Genomic DNA, 20,283 nt, shown 5'->3' on the forward strand with positions numbered 1-20,283 from the left:
AGAGAAAAATGAATGGATAGTTGAGAACAGACAAAGAATGTTAAGTATTATGACTTGAACTGAGATGAGTAGAATAAAATTAAGAGAGTTTAAAAAAGGAAGAAGCTATATAGAAAATGGAAAACGGTAATAAGATATGGAATGATATATAAAAGGAACATGATTTTTGAAGAGGTGTCTGTATGATGAGTTTTAACCCGGGATTAAGCAACTTTCATAAAAGATGTTTATGTTTTTATGTTTTATGTCTTGTTTGTTTTTGGTTTTTTTTATTGGAAGAGAATAATGAAAATGTATAAGACAGATGGATATAAAAAATGTATACAATCTAAAGTTAAAGAGATATAATTTGAATAAATAGAAGGAAAAGAAGTAATAAAGAGAAGTTTGGGATAAGATATGAAGATGAACAGATAAGGTAAATATATATATCAAATTGTGCTTGTTTGGAAATGTGATAACTTGAATAATTCTGTCTTTAAATAAGTTGTTGTATTGGCTTTTAAGAAAAAAATTCCTATGTCATTATATTTTATGTTTTGTTTGTCTGTGTATTGTTTTGGAAAATCAATAAAATTTGTTCAAAAAAAAAAAAAAGTAATAATATGCAAGTTACATGCCATTGCCTGTTTGGAGATTTGTTTTTCAATTTCTAGTTTTTTTTACAGCTCTGGTAGTTCTAGAGAGTTTGGTCTAGTGGTTAAGGTATCAGGTGAGCTAGAAAGTGAGAGATTATGAGTTCAAGCCCCCTCTTAACCATAAAAGCCAGCTGGGTAATTTTGAGCTAGTTTTTCTCTCTTAACTCAACCCATCTAACAGGGCTGTTATTGTGGGGAAAATAAGAGGAGGAAAGAGTATTATGTATGTTTTCCTCCTGGGACTATTTATAAAAATAAAGGTGGGATATAAACAAACGATAAAATAAAAATAAATGATCATTCAGTCAAGTTCTAGCCATTCAACCCTTGCTTGTCTTTCAAGGCCAGGTTTGTCTACCCAGCTAGACCCTTACAAACACACATTCACATTCACACATTCACATATTTCCTTCCTTCTTTTCAATAGAAATCAACAGTAAAATACAAAGATGATGAGGGGGTGAAGGGAAGGTACTTGGAATGGGAAAAGAGGTAGCTGCACATGGAATGAAAGAGAAAAATTCAGACAAAACGGGATGAAGATGAGACGAATGATTTTTGGACAGAAGAAAATAAAATAAAGAACAGAACAGAAAAGAGTCAGAGAGTGGATAATTCAACAAATTTGTGTGCTAGGTTTAGTAAATACAGTATACAGCTATTTTCCATACTGAATCAAATGACTCTTAGTCCCAGTCCTTACTGTTTTCCTGTTCATTTATTGTGAATTTGTATGACAGTCATAGATTAGCAAAAAAACCACATTGTTGCCCCATCCTCAACTTGTTATCTTCCACTTGTGGGTCTGCAGTAATAGCATTGCTTTTACCTCCTCAAAAAAAATTTAAAATAAAGTGTAATACCTTTTGATAAAGTGTAATATCTTTTGATATTTCCCAATTATCTCCATATTTCTAGAGTCTTCACTTTGAATGAGATTGAAGTAGTGGTGGGAAACTTGCCTATATCCCCCATTTCCTCATTTTCACCAGTAGCATTTCTCCATTCAAGCAAGCCTAAAATAATTCTCCGGTTATCAAAGGTATATAGAAAAAGAACTTTTTCTTTATTTGAAGTAAATGTGCTTTGTAGCCTTTCATAGTCAAAAAGTTAGCAACAGGAGGAGGCACTTTAAAAAACATAGAGAACATCTGTAAATCTATAACCATTGTATAGTTTCAAAGAGTTAATTTTTTTTTCTGGAATAAAAGTGTCATTGAATTTCTACAAAAGAATAAATAGCATTTGCTATTTCAACCTTGGGTCTGTTTCTCAAAAGATTGTTGATGGAATGCAATGCCCACACATTGCATTTATAGTGAAGCTGAAATATGTTATTTGCACAAATCAATTTGTTCTGTAGTCTAAATAGCTTTTACTGATATTAATTTATACTTCTGATAGGCACAAACATGAATTTAAACTTTTTGATTTAAGTTGAAAAGAAATTACTGCACTTCCAAAATTTAAAAATAACCACAAAATTCTCTTTTAATCCTTGAAAGAAGGATTTGCCCTATTTCATTTAAATTGTTCAACCACCCACAGGCACTACTGCCTCTGACTCGAATTCAGAATAAATGTTATGGAGTTAAAGCAGTAAAGTGAAAGAGTGTGCTTGATAGATTCTCTGAGTAATCTCAACACCCACAGTTATTATTTGTAAGAAAACAATCACACTGAGTTGTCAGCTGGTTAGAAAGGGCAGAGTAGTCCATCTTCACCTGACATCCTATCTGTTCGGTCAACACTGGGTGCGCCTGGCTTGCCACCTACTCCTCCCCAAAGAAAGCCTCACAAGAAGAGGTTTGTGTAAATGGACAATAGTGTATACAGTATATCTGAACAGTATAAAAGCTGCATTGTAACTGAGGGAAGGAAAGGCAATAGGAAAAACTGTCTGAGGACTGAGGAGCATTTTGCACCTTCGGCTTTAATTAGTGTTACCTAGTGTAAAGTACTATTCAAGTACACTATTTCTGAAATTTGAAAACAAATTAATTACGGGAAGGAAGGTGCCAATTGAAATAAGTTCAGTGTTTCTGTTCCTTTGAGTAATTGTTTTTGTCATAATTATGCAACAATTTAATGGTAATTTTAAACTTTGAAATGGAGATTTTCTAGAGAGCGTTTGGAGGGGATCACTTCAGATAATTTTTAGAGTTTAGGTTTGTCTATACTGAGTATTGGTTTTATTTTATAGCATTTTTATTGTTATTGTTGTTTTTCTTTATGTTGTGGGTACACGAGAATCTGTGTTTGATTGTGGGAGAGTATAAATGTGATCAATAAATCAACATTTTAGTAATTACAAAAATGGCTTATGTGTGAATTTGGGCTGCAGATGTCAGCAACTTGGAATTGTCATAGTGTAAATCAGTTTGGCATTTACTTTATATTTAATAAAATTTTAGCTTAAATGGGTGAAATTGATAATGGAGATTAATGTAGATTGTAGATATATTGTGGAACTGACCAATTGAACTTACATGTATGGATGTGGCTATATTCCAGGGCAGTATGATGTGGACTGGGCCTGGAGAAATATTTTATTTATTTTTATTTAATTTATTTTGATTTGTCAATCGCTTAACAAGATAATAGGTATAAGTATATACATAGTTATGAATATATGAAATAGGTACATATAAGAAAAATAAAGAAACAATAGGACAGGGACGGTAGGTATGTTGGTGCGCTTATGCACGCCCCCTACAGACCTCTTAGGAAAGGGGTGAGGTCAATAGTAGTCTAAGGTTGAAGTTTTTGGGGTTTGGGAAAGAAACCACAGAGTCAGGTAGAGTATTCCAGACATTGACCACTCTGTTGCTGAAGTTGTATTTCCTGCAATCAAGTTTGGTGCGGTTAACCTTGAATTTGTATCTATTGTGTGCTCTTGTGTTGTTATGGTTGAAGTAGAAGTATTCATTGACAGGTAAGCCATTGCAATGTATGATTTTATATACCTTACTTAGATCAGACCGAAGACGGCGTAATTCAAGGTTTTCTAGGTCTAGAATTTCAAGTCTGGTGGCATAAGGTATTCTACAATGAGTAGAAGAGTGGAGAACTCTTCTTGTGAAATATTTCTGGACTTTCTCAACTGTGCTAATATCAGATATGTAATGTGGGTTCCAGACTGATGAGCTGTATTCGAGTATTGGTCTAGCAAAAGTTTTGTATGCTCTAGTTAGTAGTGTGATATTACCAGAGAAAAAGCTACATAGGATTAGGTTAACAACTCTTAATGCCTTTTTGGCTATGTTGTTACAGTGGGCTCTAGCACTTAAATCATTAGAGATGAGTATTTCAAGGTCCTTTCCAGAGCTTGGATCATCAACAAGGTCTTAACTATTCAGTTTGTATTTTATTTTCTGATTTTTTTTGCCAATATGTAAGACAGAGCATTTATTCGTTGAGATTTGAAGTTGCCATTTGTTTGACCATTCTGATACATAGTCAAGATCTTTTTGAAGGGTAGCAGTATTGTCTGTGGTATTGAACAGCTTTACATCATCAGCGTAAAGAACGCAGTTGCTCTTAATATGATCACAAAGGTCATTTATGTAGAGTATGAAGAGAGTTGGTCCTAGAAGACTGCCTTGAGGGACACCACTATTGACAGGTACAGAATTTGATAGGACACTCCCAATTTTGACCATTTGTTGTCTGTTTGACAGGAATGCTTCTATCCAGTTATGCAGTTGTCCAGAGATACCATAAGATTTTAGTTTTAGGAGTAGTTTGTCGTGTACCACTGAATCAAAGGCTTTACAGAAGTCTATGTAGATTGCGTCTATTGATTTGCCCTGATCGAGTTGTGTAGTCCATATGTTTTTGCAGTGTAAGAGTTGCAGATTACAGGATAGTTTTTTTCTGAAATCAAATTGTTTATTAGAGAGTAGGTTATTTGTCTCTAAGTGGAGGATAATGGATTGGTTAATAATTGATTCTATGACTTTACAGGTGAGGCAGCATAAAGAGATTGGTCTGTAATTTTCAACTAGGCTAGGGTCTCCCTTTTTGAAGATGGGGATGACCATGGCTTGTGACTATAGGTTAGGCAAGGAGCTGGTCCTGAAAGATTTTTCAAAGATTATGCTTAGAGGTTCTGCTATGGCAGTGCATAGCTTTTTTAAGAAGTAGGCACATATTCCGTCTGGTCCAATAGATAGAGATGGCTTTAGATTGCGCAGTGCTTTTTCAACAATGTCTTCTGTAAAATCAATATGTATTAAATCATTGTAGTTTTCTGTGGTTCGGCAAGGAAATACTGGGCATGATCCATTGCTGTTTACAAATACTGAGCCAAAGAATGTTAAAGAGGTTGGCTTTAATGGTGTCGTCATTGCAGTCTTTACTATCAGGGGTGGGATGGACCTTGAATCTTTTAGTTTGTTGTTCACAAAATTGTAAAAAGCGTGGTTGGAATATGTGCGTAGAAGGTTTTCCTCTTGTTTAATGTGATAATTGGTGCATTTAATCTTTATCTGGTGGCATAAATTTTTGTATCAGCTTTTGAAGTTGGCAACGTGACCAGATTTGTTTTTCCACCAGAGTGATCTCTTTTTGGATTGAAGTTTCCTTATTGTTATGGGTAATCTGGTTTTTTGGGGGGGCGGTAGGGAGTTGTTATTGGTACATATAGTTTGATGACTCTTTTGATTTCAAGTAAAAATATGTTGTAATGGTCTTCAACAGTATTGCATCCAGTGAATAGAGATTGCCAAACAAGGGATGAGAGATCGTTGTCTATAAGATCATAGTTGCCTTTTTTGAAGTTATAATTGGTGATTATGTTATTGTGATGATTTTTGTGTGGGCGTATGTTGAGACAAAAGTCAATCATATTGTGGTCACTGTTGGAAAAAGGTTCTTTAGTTTGTATTCCATAAATTAAATTCAAACTATTGCAGAAGATGAGATCAAGGCAGTTGTTAAGTCTAGTATTGTTGGTTACTAGTTGTTCCAGTCCCAGATTTGTTACAGCATTGTAGAAGGTTGCATGTATGGGTTCAGTTGTACATTCACTTAGGGTCCAGTTAATATGAGGTAGATGGAAGTCACCAAGAAAGATAAAAGCGTGTGGGCAGGATGTTGCCCATGATAGTAGTGAATTTAGCTTGTTTACATATTCGATGTCATAATCAGGTACTCTCTAACATAGTAAGAATCGAAATGTGATATTTAGACAAATGATGGTCTCAGGAAGAGCAAGCTCCTGGGTAACTTGGATGTTTTTCTAGATGTAAGGACTTTTTATAGAAGATAGCAACACCACCTCCTCTATGAATTTCACAATCTGATCGGTAAACATGATAGTCTCTTACTGTAGTAATGGAGTCAGGGAGAGATGCGTTGAGCCATGTTTCACAGACAGATATGATGTTGAATTTAGCCATATTTAGTAAGAGGAAAAATTCAGGTATTTTATTCACAAGGCTTCTTGCATTGAGTAGCTTGCATTTAAGGCCAGCTGTAGTTGGAATTGAGGTAGTTAAGGGGCGTGCGTGCCTAGTCTTGGGTGATTGGTGGAGTGGTTGAGGTAGGGTTGTGGTTGAAGGTTAAAGCTGAGTTGCGGGTTGTGTGACTTACTTTTGATACAGTCAGCATGGTAGTCAATGTACAGGTCCTTCTCTCCATTGTCTAATATGCCGTCAGTCATCCTCACCCATCCTTTAGCCTGGTGACTCTTAGCCTAGTCTATGTTACAGGAATGGGAAACATTGAAGGCAGGAATGCAATGTATATAGTGTCTTGAACCATTGATGGTTTTGTTAGTTTGATCGCCCTTGCTACCAAAGATAACTGGGAAAAGGAAATCCTGTTTTGGATGTTGAGAGTCTAAATGTATTGGAATGTATGAAGTAAAAAAAGAAGTGAAGAAGTGAGAAGAGAAAGTTATTTTGGCACTTGTAAATGTGAGAGAAAAGGTTAAACTAGACTGAATGGCAAAGAAGTGAGAAAGTTTATGATCCTTCATCAAAATGAAAGCGTTCTAAACTGAAATGAACTGTGATTCTAATTCACATAATGAAGATTTTTATTTGACTGATAAATCTAAGTGAAACAGCTGTTGGACAGTTGCCAAAAATATGACAACTTTAACAATTTGAAGGAAGGTTCTTTATTTACATTCCCATGTGCTATAAAGCAGCTATTTTAAATACTTTGTACAGTGGTAATTGTTACAGATCTTTAGCTAAATGTGCTATGTAAATAGATTTATAATATTAATAATCATCATATGGGATTTTATCAGGGACAGAATGTAGTCATGCATTGGATCCCATCTTTCTATTTCTATGCTATACATGTCATCAGACAAAATCCATCCAAAATTTATCCTAATTCACATTCATTGCTGATATCCTCTTATTATTATTAAAAAGGACTATGTGCTGTTCTGATATGAACAATGAAGTGGGGACTCCAAAATCTAAAACTGAATTATTGCATCCAGAAAATCCTATATAGAAAATCCTATATATCTCATTTGAAGAATCAACTACACAGTTTGAATCTGCACTTGGTACATGTTTTGTGATACTGTAAAGTTCAGGTGATGACAATGCAACAAATGCCCTTTTCCATCTATAGATAATGTGGCAGTTATGCCCAGGGGTGGGTTTCTACCAGTTCTGTCCACCTCTGTAGAACCGGTAGCTCTGAAGAGCAGCAGACATAGAACCGGTTCTATGTCTGCTGATGTTTTTGCCCACCCGCCCGCCTGGGCTCTTACCTGACCTTTATTTCCTGCTTTTTCAACTTCAGCTGCCATGCAAGGCACAGCTGCAGTTTAAAAAGCAGGAAAAAAGTGCTTTTTAAAAGGCTGCTTCTCTGTACACAGCATGCTGATGACGATTTACAGGCGTGCGTGCACAGCGTGCAGGGAAGCACATCACTGAATGGGGAAGCATAAATCACTGAACCTCGCAAATCACCGAACCAGTAGTTAACCCTGTCAGATCCCACCCTGGTTATGCCCAATTTGGAACTGTCAAAATAAGTCATACTAATCCAGTCTTCATCTGTAAATTGAATTCTTTTAATATGCTTTATTTGAGGCTTCATTTAAAATTAGTCTGGAAATTCAGTTAGTGGAAAATTTACTATGAAATGCTGTTAAACTGCCCTTTTAGAGTTTGGAAAACAGATAAAAATGGCAATAATGCTAGCTTCTGCTGCTGTTTATCTACTGCCAGTATAAGAAAACAATATATAATCTATACTGTGAGGCATACCACTAATCACCTTATCAATCATGGACAGTAACTGGCAACAAATGACATAGTGTATACCCTGTTGTTTTCCTTTACTTCTCTATTGCAGCACTGCTGTAGCTACAGTATATAATATTTTAAGGTGGTCTGAGACAAGTATTTGAAAAGTTATTGGACTAAATTTTGAGGATGTTCTGGAATGATAAAGTGAAATGATTATGGATAGACCCAGTTAGTGTGCATTATGTCATCCTTCTGAAAGCATAATATTGTTACCTCATTGTTACCAAGACCTAAGCTGGTTCTCCCTAAATAAGTTTTTTTTTTTTTTTTTGCTGAGCAGTTTTATTCCTACTATTCAGCAAATTAAGTAGGGCAGCAGTTGTTTGCACACAAAGTAGCATTAAAATGTTGTAGGATAGCATTGCATGTTACATATCCAACAATGAGACTCTTAGCTAGACTGTTAGAATATTGGTAGATAATATTATATTTCTATTAAAGTAAGATTTAACAGGACACTGAAGGGATTTTGTGTAGAGAATGTTGGAGTTGCACCAAGTTGCCTCAGGTGAGCCTTATTTCTCTTTGGTTCAGTTTGGGCAATAAACTAAGATTGTTCTTGGAACATGAGGACTGAAAACATAATTAAGGTAATACATTCATAAGCACAGATAACTTTATTGCATGAAATATGTAATATCATATTTATGATATGCAGCAAGGTAATAAATATTTGAGAGTGTTTGCAAAGTGCAAATATTTGATTAATGTGAGACTTCACTACTGTTAGTTTTTGCAGGTTTTGTATTAGCATACTCCTCCAGGTGTGTTGTTCTGTCTACTAGAACTGTTTTATGATATAATTAAATTTAAATTACCTTGTATATTTAAAATAAGTTTTAGAAATGGTTGACAAAGCAAATGGAATTTAGCCACACGCTACTGATAATATCTATCAAACAATAAAAATGGCTCTTCCTTTAAAAAAAAAACCAAGAAGCTTTTAGAAAATAATATAAATTAGTTTTCAAATTTTTACTCACCTCAAAATATACTATTCTTTCAGATCTTTCACTAGATTAATTATTTCTAAAAACTAGGCATTTTATTCTTTCCCCTTGGTACAAAATTATTGTTTATACTGCATTTAGTTTTCATAGTTTATTGTAAATAATTGTACATGCAGGAGAAAATCTGTGATGAAAGATAAATATTTTTCTTTAACATAGACTTTTATTTTACTTTCATTCAGTCTTACAAATAGATACACACACACACACACACACACACACATATATTATATACACATACATATATTGCAATCAAGATTTTAATTATGAAAATATTTATATATGTAAATAGGGAATATGTTTGTGCTTACTAAACACAATATGAAATGAAAACTGACAGAGGGAGAAATGGTGGGAGATAGGGAATGAGTCATTCTTAGAGAAAAGACCTGGCCTATATCACCAACATCTGGATGGTTGAGAAATGGGATATTTACCTTTTGAAAATGTGCCCATCTTGACTTTAGATTTGGCATCAGTTATGTTCACATGCTAGGGAAGAAGTATTTGTTATTATTATAGAAGTTATGTTCTGTAAATAACCAGATGTAAGGCTTTGTACCATTTTCCCTGCTGTGCAGCAGCATACTATGCTGCTGGATTCATTGCTTGGTTGTCAGCAGATTTCTGTTTTCTTTTGATGGTGGAGAACGTCAATCTGTATTCATGGGGAAAGACTCAAAGGTAGCTAATGGTTTCATGGACAGCATGTCTGCGTGCTTGTTGTAGGTCACCAAGGGTTCAGCTCATGTTGGAGGCAAAATGTTAGATTTGGTTTTTGTCTCTGGGCAGATGAAATGTGATCTGAGTCTGTGGCAAATTAATATTAGTCCCTTGTCATGTCAGATCACTCTTTGGTTCCTACAAAATGCCACTAATCTCTACAAAATTGTCCCAAATTTGTTGGATCTACTAAGAGGCTTCTAAGAAGCTTCCAGAAATGGTGGTGGGCAGTTCTTTCAAGGTTCTGATTAATCTCTAGAATACAAAAATGCTGCAGCTCTTGATAAGACTAAACCTGATGGCCTTTCCCTTACACTGTGATCTATGGGGAATATTTTTAGTATACTGAGATTGCAGAGATCAGAAATTTTCTTGGATTCATGGCTTCTGCTAAAAGAGAAAGTGGAAACTGTAGCCAGGTGGATATTTGCATAATTTTACTTTGTGTGCCAACTGCAGCCTTTCCTGTACTGGGGCACTTGGAGCCAATTTGACTGAACTGGCATATAAGCTATACTAAGTAAGTAAAAAAAAAAATAAGAAAAATAAGGAAATGAATAGTGAATAAAAATAAAGAAATTTAATTTCATGTGTATTGTTGGAGTGTGAATATGTCTGTTTTAAAGAACGTGTGCATTATCAGTGCAAATTCAGACACTCCATTTCCTTACCTTTTTGTAATTGCATCATAAAATATTGCAGCAGCTATGTGATGAAAATATTGCATATTCAGCAAATGCTAAACCTTGTTGCAGCTTGTGACCCTTTATCTTATTTAAGAACATACTTTGGGAAGTTAAACTTTAATTTCCCCTCCCTTCCTTCCTTCCTTCCTTCCTTCCTTCCTTCCTTCCTTCCCTCCCTCCCTCCCTCCCTCTCTTTCTTATTTTCCTTAAGGTGTCAGGGATATTGACCCCCCCTACACCAGTTTCTCTACCCTTTCCTGCTGGGTGAAATGATGGTTACTTCCCTTATACACTATTTAATTTGCAATCCATATAGATTGTATTGCACTGATCAAAGCAAGGTGGAAAGTACATTATACATTGTACAGAATGCATACTGCAAACAGCAAATTGGGCCATAATCACAGCATGGATAACTGATGCATATGTGATTGCTTCATAATGGTTACAGCTGGAGTATTAATTATAATTTTAGAAGCAAACACTTTGCCATAGCCCCATAAGAAAGTGTAGTGACAGCTGAGATTCAAGAGTCATGTTCAGGCCTGTTCTTTCATGAAAAATGAAACACTATCAAGAACGGTCTGAAGCCAAATTCCTCAGGCTACTTGCTTAGTGGATTGAAGTGCTATGATGAATTTATTATTCTCTTTTTAAGTGTACATGTAGACAATTAGATGAAAGCTGAAATTCTGTAAGACATAATTTCAAAAGAGCTGTAAAAAGGAGAATGTTCCAAATGCCATACATTTTGAGAAGAACCCCTTTCAGATATTTTTTACAGCATATCTATAAACTTTGTAAATTCATTTGGCATATGGACTGCAGATTTTGACTGAAATTTCTGCTCTAACTCATGTGTTACAGAATTTCAAGATGGCCAGTATATTTATTTGAGCCATTTTATTTATAAAAGCCTGCAGCAGAAAAACATAGCACTCATGGATTGAATTCGTATATTAAACTCCCATCTTTAAATAACCTATAGGCAAGGGGCTTTCATGTTCTCCTCAAGCCCACCAGTATAATTTGTTTATTTTTTTGATTTGTATGGCCATCCATCTCACCTGATGGACCCTTGGTGATGTACGACCATTAAAAACAATCCAATAAAAAGATTAAAAATCAATATAAAAACATATAAAACTTCAGAAACAACTTAGAAAACTGAAATAAACATGACAATTGGACAAAGACTATCCTTGTGTCAAGCTCAACATAGTCAGTTTAAAAGTGCTGCACCATTTCCAGGCCCCCAGCATGGTGGCAGAGCCATGTCTTGAGGGCCTTCCTAAAGGCCAGCAGGGTCGGGCACAATCTAAGTTCCGAAAAGCAGGCACATTCTTCTTGTTGTTGTTGTTTATTCCCACCATATTCCTGCAGCTTTGCATTTTATTTATTTATTTTGTCAAGCGATTATTAGATAACAGGCATAAGTATAAACATGGTTATGAATACATGAAATGGATACATATAAGAAAAAAAAGAAAGAATAGGACAGGGATGATAGGCACATTGGTGCACTTATGCACACCCCCTACAGACCTCTTAAGAAAGGGGTGACGTCAATAGTAGACAGTCTAAGGTTAAAGTTTTGGGGGTTTGGCGAAGAAACCACAGAGTCAGGTAGAGTATTCCAGACATTGACCACTCTGTTGCTGAAGTCGTATTTCCTGCAATCAAGTTTGGTGTGATTAACTGTGAGTTTGAATCTATTGTTTGCTCTTGTATTGTTATGGTTGAAACTGAAGTATTCATTGACAGGTAAGACATTGCAATATATAATTTTATGTACTATACTTAGATAGGACCGAAGGCAGCGTAGTTCTAGGTTGTCTAGGTCTAAAATTTCAAGGCTGGTGGCATAAGGTATTTGGCAACAAGTAAAGGAGTGGATAAACTGTTCTTGTGAAATATTTCTGGACTTTCTCAACTGTATTAATATCAGATACGTAATGCAGGTTCCAGACTGATGAAGCTGTATTCAAGCATTGGTCTAGCCAATGTTTTGTATGTTCTAGTTAGTAGTGTGATATTACCAGAAAAAAAGCTACACAGGATTAAGTTAACAACTCTTAATGCCTTTTTGGCTATGTTGTTACAGTGGACTCTAGCACTTAGATTATTAGACATGAGTACTCCAAGGTCCTTGACAGTATTTGGATCATCAACAAGGTCTTGTATTTTATTTTCTGATTTTTTTTGCCAATATGTAAGACAGAGCATTTATTTGTTGAGATATGAAGTTGCCATTTGTTTGACCATTTTGATACATAGTTGAGGTCTTTTTGAAGGGTAGCAGTATTGTCTGTGGTGTTGAATAGCTTTACATCATCAGTGAAAAGAACACAGTTGCTCTTAATATGATCACAGAGTTCATTTAAGTAGAGTATGAAGAGAGTTGGTCCTAGAACACTGCCTTGGGGGACACCACTGTTGACAGGTACAGAATTTGATACAACATTCCCAATTTTGACCATTGGTTGTCTGTTTGACAGGAATGTTTCTATCCAGTTATGTAGGTGTCCAGAGATACCATAAGATTTTAGTTTTAGTAGTAGTTTGTCGTGTACCACTGAATCAAAGGCTTTACGAGGTCTGTATAAATTGCGTCTATTGTTTTGCCCTGATCAAGTTATGTAGTCCATATGTTTTTGCAGTGTAAGAGTTGCAGATTACAGGATAGTTTTTTTCTGAAACCAAATTGTTTATTAGAGAGTAGGTTGTTTGTTGAGAATAATGGATTGGTTAATAATTGATTCCATGACTTTACAGGTGAGGCAGCATAAAGAGATTGGTCTATAATTTTCAACTAGGCTGGGGTCTCCCTTTTTGAAGATGGGGATGCCCATGGCTTGTGACCATGGCTTTAATGGTGTCATCGTTGCAGTCTTTACCATTAGGTCCTTTCAGGGGTGGGATGGACCTTGAGTCTTTTAGTTTGTTGTTTACAAAATTGTAGAAAGTGTGGGTGGAATTGGCACGTAGAAGGTTTTCCTCTTGTTTAATGTGATAATTGGTGCATTTAGTCTTTATCTGGTGGCATAAATTTTTGTATCAGCTTTTGAAGTTAGCAACGTGACCAGATTTGTTTTTTCGCCAAAGTGATTTCTTTTTGGGTTGGAGTTTCCTTATTGTTATGGGTAATCTGTTTTTTTTTGTGGGGGGGGGGGAGTTGTTGTTGGTACATATAGTTTGATGACTCTTTTGATTTCAAGTAAAAATATGTTGTAATAGTCTTCAACAGTATTGCATCCAGTGAATAGAAATTGCCAATCAAGAGCTGAGAGATCATTGTCTATAGATCATAGTTGCCTTTTTTGAAGTGGCGGATTTCACCCACCACTTCATCCAGTGTACAGTGCATCTCGAGCATTGCTTTGGGTTTGACGCATAATGATATGATATTGAAATCTCAGTTGACTTGTTACAGAGTCTGATACCTACACTCTTCCTTTCTCATCCGGGTTTGGAACCATCAAAGGCAGAGTTCAAAAAGCAGACACAATAGCAACTTAGATAGGATTTTGACAGGTACTGATGAAAAAGTGATCAAAAAATTATATAGTTATTTGCTGGAAATTAAACTAGAGGAGGAACAAGTTAAAGAAACGATGATTGCTTGGGGGAAGAATTTTGGATATGGGATTGATTTAGAGAAATGGCAAAAATTGTGGTCTCAAAATTATAAAATGACAATGTCAACAGCATATAAAGAAAATTCGTATAAGATGTTTTACAGGTGGAATTTCCCCCCCGACAAGAATAGCAAGAATGTTCAAGAATAAATCTGAAAAGTGCTGGAAATGTCATCAGATACCTGGCTCATATTACCATATGTGGTGGACTTGTGAGGACGCTAGAAAATATTGGACTAGAATTCGCATATGGTTGGAAAAAATGACAAAGAAACATATAGATTTGAAACCAGAGATTTTTTTTAAATTGGGAATTTTACCTGATACATATAATAAAAATTTGAAGTATTTGATTGTAAATGTATTAACAGCAGCTAGGATTGTATTTGCTAAAAATTGGAAGAGTGAGAAAATACCATCAGAGGAAGAAACTATTAAGAAAATATTGGAATGTGCTGAAATGAGCAGATTGACATTTGAAATTAGAGAACAAGAAGATAAACAATTTTATGAAGTTTGGGACCTTTTTTATCAATGGTTAGATAATAAAATATAATAATAGAATATTTAGAAACTTAAGATATAATGAATATATACTTCCTTTTTTTTCCTTTTTCTTTGAAACTATTTTTATAAAATTTTATTAAGATAGACTTGGTATGATTTTATGATTTGTTGTAAAATAAATTAAGTAAATTATAGTTATCTCGTTAAAGTATGAATTAACAAAATTATAGTCAAATGATTGTTCAGTAATGATATCTGTTTATATAATTGTTGATTGATAATATGAGTTATTATGTAATATAACTATAATGGCGACTATGAAATGGATGCACAAAAAAAAGTGGTAAACCAACCGATACACTGTTTGTAAATCTATGAAGGAAGATGATGCTTTTATGTTTTATGTTTTATGTGTTTTTGTTTGTTGTTAAAGTCAATAAACCTTTTTTTCAAAAAAAAAAAAAAAAGCAGACACAATAGCAGAAAAATCTATCTTTGTGGGTCCCACCAGATAACTTGTAAGATGCTTCTCCTGCTAGTCCTGATAGGACAGGTAGCTGTGACCCTCAGATAACCTGGTCCCATGTCATATAGGTCTTTATAGATCATTACCAGCACCTTGAATTGCAACCAGCATAGTTTGCAGAATAGAAGGAAAGCTGTGTAATTTGCATCTTAATAATAGCAAAGTATCAATTGTTTTATTTAGTGGAATAGAAATCAATAATACTTCCTATGTCTGGATTGTTGTATTATTTATGATATATATATGTATATATGCACATAGACAGACACACAGATAGACACATGTGCACATGCACGTGCACACAAAGACACACACATATACATACATACATATTCATGTAAAATATTTTAAAATTGATCCATAAATTGAATAGAAGGAGACATCCCTTTAGATATAAGAACTGGTAGGCATTACATTAAAAGCTGACTACACACACACACACACACACACACACACACACACACACACACATATATTTCTTAAGTTTTTGCAGTTACTTACATGTATGGTATTCAGCTTTGTTCAGGTATTTTCCCACGTCATTATAGTTGTGCTTTTAAAGTTGTAGCAATGTTTCGGCAGAATCTCATCTGCCATCATCAGGCTTCTGTATTGTGTTTGTCTGTGAGTCAGACTTTAAAACTGAAACGGCTGTGAAAGTCTGACTCACAGATGAACACAATACAGAAGCCTAATGATGGCAGATGAGATTCTGCCGAAATGTTGCTACAACTTTAAAAGCACAACTATAATGACATGGGAAAATACCCGAACAAAGCTGAATACCATACATATAAATACCCGTGAAAATTTAAGAAAACAAATATCAGACCTCTATGGGGAGGAAATAAACAGCCAGACCAAAACTTACGAGAAGCTGGAAGTTAAAAGAATAGGAATACTATGTGACCTCAAATTCCTACGCAGCTGCAGAGACAACAATGCAACACCAACCTGCTTCAAATTAACATTTCATCACAGCACAGCAGTTACTAAACATATCCTGAAAAGAACTGAAATGGCTGTACTCAGGAACGAGGTCCACAGAAAGAGATTCCAACTCGATCAGTTAAACAAAGATCTCCTAATTCTACACCTGGAATTGAGGAACAAAATCCACCCTCTACTTTGGGACAAGATAAAATAACTTACAACTTGGAGAGCTGAAACTGAAACCACTTACAAAAATGACAAACTCCTGAAGAAACTAAAGAAATTAGAACATGACAAGAAAGCCCCCAACAACTCATAACAACACCTGAAACAATTAGTATACAATGTTTCCAACAGAGAACTCACCGAAACAGAAACAGATGTCCTAACCAAAGGATTCAATTATGCTATAGCACCCAAAAAAATCTCCACATTATATGTGGAGTGGAATCCAGCCTAACTAAATTAAATACAGATTAAGCTGACAGAATAAGACACCAAGTCACTAACATCCTATGCACAAGCAAATCACCCAAAAGCAACTTGCACAAGGAGGAACTAAAAGCCCTGCAAGCCTTAAAGAACAACAGCAGCATAATCATACTTCCAGCAGATAAAGGTAATGCCACACTAGTAATGGATAGAAAAGACTATGAAACAAAATTGACAGACCTACTCCAAGACTCCACGTACAAACCCATAAACACGGACCCAACCACATATCTGGAAAAAATAACCAAGAAAAAAGTTATAACCAGCCATGTGATCAAAGAGATCCAACAGACAATCATCTCAAGAGAAAAATCTTCCAGATGCCCCAAACTATACAGCCTCCCAAAAATAAACAAAGAAGGCATACCTCGCAGACTCATAGTCAGCTCCAGAGGAGCACCACTACAAAACCTAGCTAAATACTTAGCAAAGCAGCTATAGCCCCATGCTGTAGCAGCAGCTTCACATGTACAAAACTCATACCACTTCTTGGAAATGATCAAAGATTTACATGTGGAACAAGAAGATCTGCTTGTAAGTTTCGACGTGGTTTCACTGTTCACTCAAGTCCCGATAAAAGAAACTCTTGAAATCATCAAAAATAAATACCAACCAGCTAAACACCTCATGGAACTAGCAGAACACTGCTTAACTAACACATATTTCATATACAAAGGACAAAGATACAAGCAAATTGAAGGAGCCCCTATGGGATCACCACTGTCACCCATCATTGCAAACCTGTTCATGGAAGAATTTGAATCCAGAGCCCTAGCTAATGCCACCCACAAACCCAAACTAGATACATCAGATTAACCAGATACATCGATGACACATTTGTGATTTGGCCCCATGGAAAAGAAAACTTAAACAATTTCCTAACACACCTAAACAGCACACACCCCAAAATCAAGTTCATCATGGAAACGGAAACAAACAAGCAACTACCATTCCTAGATGTACTAATCTGCAAAAAAACAGATGGCACACTAGGACACACCATATACCAGAAGAAAACACACACCAACTGCTACCTCAACGCCCAATCCCACCACCACCCAGCACAGATAAACTCCGTGGCCAAAACACTAATTGCCAGAACCAAACACCTGGCAGACATGACTCACATAAAGACTGAACTATGCACCCTGACTAAAGTACTGACAGCCAATGGCTTCCACAAAAGCAAAATCACCGGCTTGATCCACAAAAACACACCGAGACATAATGGAGACCTAGAAGATGAACAGACCAATGGAACAGCTGTCCTGACCTACATAAGACAAAATCAGTAAGATACTACACAGGCATCACATCAAGACTGCCTTCAAATAGACAGAAAAATAGCAGCCATCCTAAGAAACCCCAAAGATAAAATTGACCTGGAAAACCAAGGCATATATGAAGTCCCCTGTGCATCATGCCCTGCCACATACATTGGACAGACCAATCGAAGAATAAGTACTCGCCTAGATAAACACAAAAATGCGGTAAAAAAGCTGGAACACACTTCCTCACTAGTCCAATACATGAAAGCCACAGGTCATAGCATCGACTTCAATGGCACCAAAACCCTATATATGTATATATATGTTTTCTTAAGTTTTCGTAAGTTTTCGCAGAAGCCTGATGATGGCAGATAAGATTCTGTCGAAACGTTGCTACAACTTTAAAAGTACGACTACAATGACGTGGGAAAATACCCAAACAAAGCTGAATGCCATATATATGTACATATACATATACATATACATATACATACACACACACACACACACACACACACACACACACACACATATATATATATATATATATATATATATATATATATATATTTTTTTTTCTGAGGTTCTCGGGATCTTGTGGATTTTGTTCGGGTTTTCTCCCGCGTAAGATTCAAAGTATCTAGGCAACGCGTTCGATGAAGTCTCATTCATCATCATCAGGCCTCTGTCTTCGGCTCTTGCTTCTTGGAGTGATGTGAGATTGCAGCTGCTTCTTCCTTCAATGATGATGAATGAGACTTCATCCGAAACGTTGCCTTCAGCGGATACTTTGAATCTTACGCGGGAGAAAACCCGAACAAAAAGATCACATACAAATACGAGAACCTCATATATATATATATATATATATATATATATATATATATATATATATATATATATATATATATATATATATGTTGTGACTGGGAGGTTTGAGCCTGCTGTGCGCTTTGACTCTGATGTGTCAGAAGACACAGGTTCGAGTGATGAGGAGGGTTTGGCATTGGAATTTGAATCTGCTTTAATGAGAGATGCAGACGTGAGCCAGGAGGATGAGGAAGTGTCGGAATCACCTTCCCCTCCAGAACCTTCCACATCCATTATGCCTCAGGTGTCAGCAGCTGATCCACAGAACGTGCCAGAGTCTTTGAGTGATGACCAAAATGACGAATGTTGGGTTGATGCAAGAACTAGACGTAGGCTGAGACGTCAAGCATAATTTGAAAGGAAACGTCAAATCAGAGATTAATTAGGGAGACTGACATGCCCTTCAAGGAATATAAGGAGGTGTGTTAGCTAACGATACTTGTTCAGGTCAAACTTCGTTAATTACATTCGTAGTCTGGGAGAAGCCTTCTGTTTACCTTTCGGCTCTGAATTATCATGTGGCTCCTTATCTGGGTTTGAAGACAGCTTCTGGGAAAGCTGGCAACGATGACTACAGAGAAAAGTTAACTCTGTTGTTCCTGATTTTGTTTGTTCATGTTTATTTCTTTGGGACATTTGTACTCTCACCTTGTGGCTACAGGTGAGACAGAATATATATATATATATATATCCTGCCCTACTTGCAATCTGCTAATCAGTTGGAATATTTTCACTTTTAATCCATCCATTAATTTCCACTAAAAATGCATACTATATGCCTTTGTGTTTAATTGGCTAATTGGATGGTACTTGCAAGGAGAAGAATTTAATCCCTTCTTATAGATGGGAACAATGATAGCTAAGCCCCAGTCATTGGTAGCTCAGGCTGTTTGATCTATAAGAGGCTTGCTAAAATTGGGGCCCACCAGTCACCCTTCCTTTTTTTCAGGTCAGAGGGAATATAATCTTTGCCTCGGGCCTTCCCCATTTTCAGACCAAAGCAAGATAATTAATTTAAGATCATGAATGCAAAAGAAGCTGAAAAAATAGGAGACAATGCAAATAAGATGGAGAAAGTATATTGGGAGATCTCTTCCCAATCATCACAAACACCACAACTGCTGCTGTTTCCATTTTCTTGAGTACTGTTTCAAAGACAGGAAACTTGTTCTTAAAATTTCAAAAATATAGCAAAGCATTAGGAACTAAAGAAAACTAACCTTGTCTCTTAATGGCTTATATGTCCTAGGTTTCCAATTAAAAATCATTAAAATAGCTTAAGCGTCAGGGCTTAAATGTTCACAGAGATACACACATACAATTTAGACTTACAAAAGAAGCAGTCTGTCTTCCATCTAGTTACCTGAAAGAGAGCAGGAGGAGGAGAAAATATTGTTTGTGGTCCTTCTGAGCTAATTGGCAATAACCACCATAAAAGTCAACTCTATTATGAAATGAATCTCTGAATCCTAATCAGTTGTGAGGTTCATCGGGGCAAATATTAATATATAATAGACCAGTGCTTATAGATATTTATTCTGTTACCTTGCATATTAAAATTCAGAGAACTACAATAGGGAGAAGGAAATAGTTGGAAGAAAGGTAATTTTTTTAATGAAAAATGTTGGTAAGAAATCACCCCTACTTTCAATTTAGAAAAATATTTGAAACATAATTTAGCAATGTAGTGTTAATTTTATTTTAGG

The 20,283-nt window shown here is 35.7% G+C and overlaps 1 protein-coding gene across 1 annotated transcript in view; it reads left to right on the forward strand.

The window, feature by feature from the left end:
* The window catches only part of DCDC1 (doublecortin domain containing 1), a 283,783-nt gene that overhangs the window by 76,009 nt on the left and 187,491 nt on the right, over window positions 1-20,283 (forward strand). The gene's annotated exons all lie outside the window — the stretch shown is intronic.

The sequence above is a fragment of the Pseudonaja textilis genome, chromosome 1, assembly GCF_049901715.1.
Source record: "Pseudonaja textilis isolate UNSWEBS1 chromosome 1, rPseTex1.2, whole genome shotgun sequence".
NCBI classification, from domain to species: domain Eukaryota; kingdom Metazoa; phylum Chordata; class Lepidosauria; order Squamata; family Elapidae; genus Pseudonaja; species Pseudonaja textilis.